Below are 4431 nucleotides of genomic sequence, written 5' to 3'. Positions count from 1 at the left end.
CTAGAAGATACAAGGCCACAAACTTTCCCAAAACCATCAGATCTCAGGGACTTGGTGAAAATTCCTGCACCTGAGTTTCTGTTCCTGTTCTGAAGCTTTTTGACAGCAATCAAAACACAAGCTAATGGACTCCAAATGACTTGAAAATTGACAGGAAGCTTCAAAAACATATCAGGTTCAAAATACTAGCACTGAACGAAGTCCAGGTCTCAACAGAATGACCAACACATCCTCATCTACAGGTGAAGAAAATGTTTCCACCATCCCAGACTTGGTGAAATTTACAGAGTTCAAAAATCTGGAATTTTCCAGCCACATGCCCACTTTGTCTAGGCTTGGTTTGCACACACATGTCACCAAGAGGTATTTGACACCACTGTGGTGTTAAGCACAAACCCCTTCTATTAACACACAAAAATCCATGCCCTTGGGCTCCTCCTATACCATGGAATCAAGGACCAAACTTCCCACAAAACTGTAAATGCCACTCCATAAGATATTCCTCTAAGATGACAACTACATAGGTGAGTTTCATGTGCACAATGACAAAGTGACATTGGGGTTTGAACCCCATGTTTGTGTCATGCACATCAACAACACCCACTCATATATCACAATATCTCTAGCATCAAGCACAACAAAATATAAATCCTATGCTAACAAGAGAGTTTGCACACCCTCACATACGAGCATGTGATGGTACACACTCTCACATGCATTAGTAGGATCACCCTAGGAATCATGTCATCCTCAAGGTGCAACCCCCACAACAATCTACCCTAGCTTAACTAGTAAGCTCCACCTTCACATGCTATCATAGATAGCCACCTAGTGCATCACATCACATCAAATACATGTGGTGAGGGGGACGCATCCACACCCCACTAAACCTATACAAGCAATTAAGACTACAAGAACAACTTAGCCCACACTAAAGCTCAAAAGATGGGGCTATACATGATTAACTAGTGCAACTTCCACACCTAAAGCACAACACACACAATTAGCAAAACAACTAGCATCAACCCCTAGCAAGGGTAACTTCACATCACTAAGGTACAACCACCATAAGCATCACAAGGCTAGCAACCTCATCTATCACACACTAGTGTGCAAAACACACACACAATTAAATCTACCCTAACTATCCTAGCAGAAACAGAAATAAAACCCCACTATTCCTAAGAGTTAGCTAACCAGAAGAATTAACAGTACTAACAAGCCACTTTGTAAAAGAGTTAGGAAAACAAAAATTAACTAGGCAGAAAAAGAAAAGACAGCAAAAGAAAAAAAAGAAATAGAGGCTCCTGGGAATCGAACCGAGAACCTCTGGTTCTAGCAACAGCGACAAACCACTACACCACTGTCATCTAGTCGACAGGATAGAGGAAGGAAACAATGTAAGCTGATTCACTGATCACTGTGCAAAGTAATAGCAAAATAAAAAGAGGACGAGGGGGGGATCGAACCCGCGCCCTCTCATCAGGCACAAACACACGCTACCACTGCACTACGGATCGAAGTCTGAACAGGTACGCGCGAGAAAAGAAAATGAAGGGATACTCTCGGACTGATCTGCCCTCTGATCTACCTTACTCAACAGAGACACAGCAGGCACATACGCAGACCCCTCTGCTCACTCCAACGTCGACGAGGAAGCACCTCGTCCGCGTCGCTGCTGGCACGAGGGGGGAGACCCACTTCTACTGCTACGAGCTTACGAGTCGCTCTGGAAAAAAAAATGAAACACCCGCTACAACTGCTGCTTTGATTCCTGTCGGACAGAAGCCTGGCGACAGAGAAGAAGGCGCACGCCCTCTGCCGCAGCGGCTCATCGCGCTGGATGGAGGCGAGCTCCTGCTCCTACCTCTACCAAACATCAGCAACACCCCACCACACCACTACGCACACGCACAACTCGCTATCTACCTGACGAACGGCAACAGAGAAGAAACGTAGACCCTTTCGGATCTTGACCGAACCAAGGAGGAGGAGGCAAGGGGCGATGATCCTCACCTTGGGGAGAAGAGGGGGAGCCGATCGGGAAGGAGGAGCGCCGGAGGGGAAGAAGGCCGTCGACGAAGAAGTTCTTGCACTGCAGAACCGAAGGAGAGGAAGGAGACACTGCGGGCACGTCCTTGACGGGCTCGGGGTCGTCGGTGTGGCCGATCTCCGGGGCCTCTAGCGCCGGGAATGGATCGCAGGGATCCACCCCGAGCGCCCGGACATGGCGACGGCGGCGAACGGAGTCGGGGGCGCGACGGTCGCCGGCGATGGCCTTCTGTTCTTCTGTGCTACCCCTACCACTGCCTTACCTGACAGAGGAGAGGGGGAGAGAGATGGGGAACGAGATGGTGGCGGCGCGAGATGGGAGGGAAGGAGGAACCCTAAATGAGGGAAGATGGCACGGACGCCAACGCGCTTAAAAGGGGGACCTCGACGTTGCTGCTCACGACGTCAACTCCCCTCTCTCTCTCTCGTTCTGACGGAAAGGAAAACGCGCGGGGAGGAGTGACGGCGTAAGGAAGGAGGGGGCTGCTGGCGTGGGCTCCTAGCGTCGGGAGGGAGAGCAGCTGGGCCAGCAAAGTGGAAGGAAGCCCACGGCGACCACTATAAGAAAGGCCCGAGTGGCCTTTCCCAAATAAAAGAAACACCAGAAGGAAAAGAAATAAAACAAATAATCTGGTGGGAATAAACTTAAAAGGAAAAAATCCCCTCGTCATAGAAAAATATGACCTAAATTAAAAAAATAAGAACAAGATTTTTAGAGTAGGCAATTATTTTACAAAACAGCATTAAGTTTGCTGTTTTGTGTCACTGCCACCTGAATAAATCACTCTCAAAAATCACCAAACTAGCATAACTACACACTCACCTTAATCCCTAAACACAAGACATTTTTAGAGCAACTTTTGGGAAGATAGAATTTTGACATGAGATAATAGGAGGGAAAAGGATTTTAAATAGCAAAGAGCTTTGAAAATACTTAGCACTCACTCCTACCCATCACACCCCAACATCACATGCATCACACAAGATAATACAATACCACAACATCACACCTAGCAAGATCACATGCAATCATAACATGACATAGAATCATAAGGTATGGCAAGGATGGTATGGCATGGATGCATGGATGCAAATGCAAAATAGAAGGTGACACATGGAATCATACATGCATAGAAACTCTCATGACAAAGTCAAGGTGGTCCCACATGGAAGGTTACAAAAAGGGAAAGTCCTACACTTGGGGCATTACAAACTCTCCCACACTACAAAGAAGATCTCGACCTCGAGATGTAAGACTGAAAGAAATCGGGAAATTCGGAACGGAGGTGATCCTCGCGTTCCCAAGTAGCCTCTTTATTGGGATGGTGTGACCACTGCACTTTGAGAAACTTGACAGACTTGTTACGGGTCTTGCGCTCAGTCGCCTCGAGAACCGCAACTGGATGCTCGCGATAAGAAAGGTCACGCTGAAGATCGATATCTTGAAGATGCACAGTGCGCTCGGGGTTCTTGAAACACCTCCGAAGCTGAGAAACATGGAACACATCATGGATATTTGCAAAGGTTGACGGAAGCTCGAGCTGGTACGCGAGGTCGCCCCTCTTTCCAACCACTCTGAACGGACCAACGAAACGAGGCGCAAGCTTGCCTTTGATGCCAAAATGCTGCATACCCTTCATAGGCGACACCTTGAGATAGACAAAATCATCAAGCTCATACGACATGTCACGGTGCTTGCTATCGTAATAGCTCTTCTGACGGGAGTGAGCTGCTCTGAGGTTGTCGCGAATGATCCGACACATCTCCTCAGCTTCTTCTATCATATCATTGCCAAGGATCTGACGCTCGCCTGTCTGGGACCAGTTGAGCGGAGTACGGCACTTCCTGCCATAGAGAATTTCAAACGGAGCCTTGCCAGAACTAGCTTGATAACTGTTGTTATACGAGAACTCCGCGAAAGGCAGACAATCTTCCCACTTCATGCCAAAAGAGATAACACAGGCTCTCAGCATGTCCTCAAGAACTTGATTCACTCTCTCCACTTGACCACTAGTCTGAGGATGGAACGCTGTGCTGAAGCGGATCTTCGTGCCCATAGCAGACTGAAAAGAGTCCCAGAACTTGGAAGTGAAGTTCCGCGATCTGATGAGATCATCATAGGTACACCGTGCAACGAGACAATCCTCGAGATGTACAATTCTGCCAGCTGAGCTGCTGAAATGGACTCCTTGACTGGAAGGAAATGCGCCACTTTACTCAATTTGTCGATGACAACGAAGATAGCATCATTGCCCTTCTTGGACTTCGGAAACCCTGTGACGAAGTCCATCTCAATGTGATCGAACTTCCACTCGGGAATCGGCAAAGGCTGCAAGAGGCCCGCTGGTCTTTGATGTTCTACTTTCACCCTTCGACATA

Source organism: Hordeum vulgare, chromosome 5H, assembly GCF_904849725.1.
Source record: "Hordeum vulgare subsp. vulgare chromosome 5H, MorexV3_pseudomolecules_assembly, whole genome shotgun sequence".
Lineage (NCBI taxonomy): Eukaryota > Viridiplantae > Streptophyta > Magnoliopsida > Poales > Poaceae > Hordeum > Hordeum vulgare.
The sequence above is the reverse complement of the archived record's forward strand: the minus strand, read 5'-3'. Positions refer to the sequence as shown.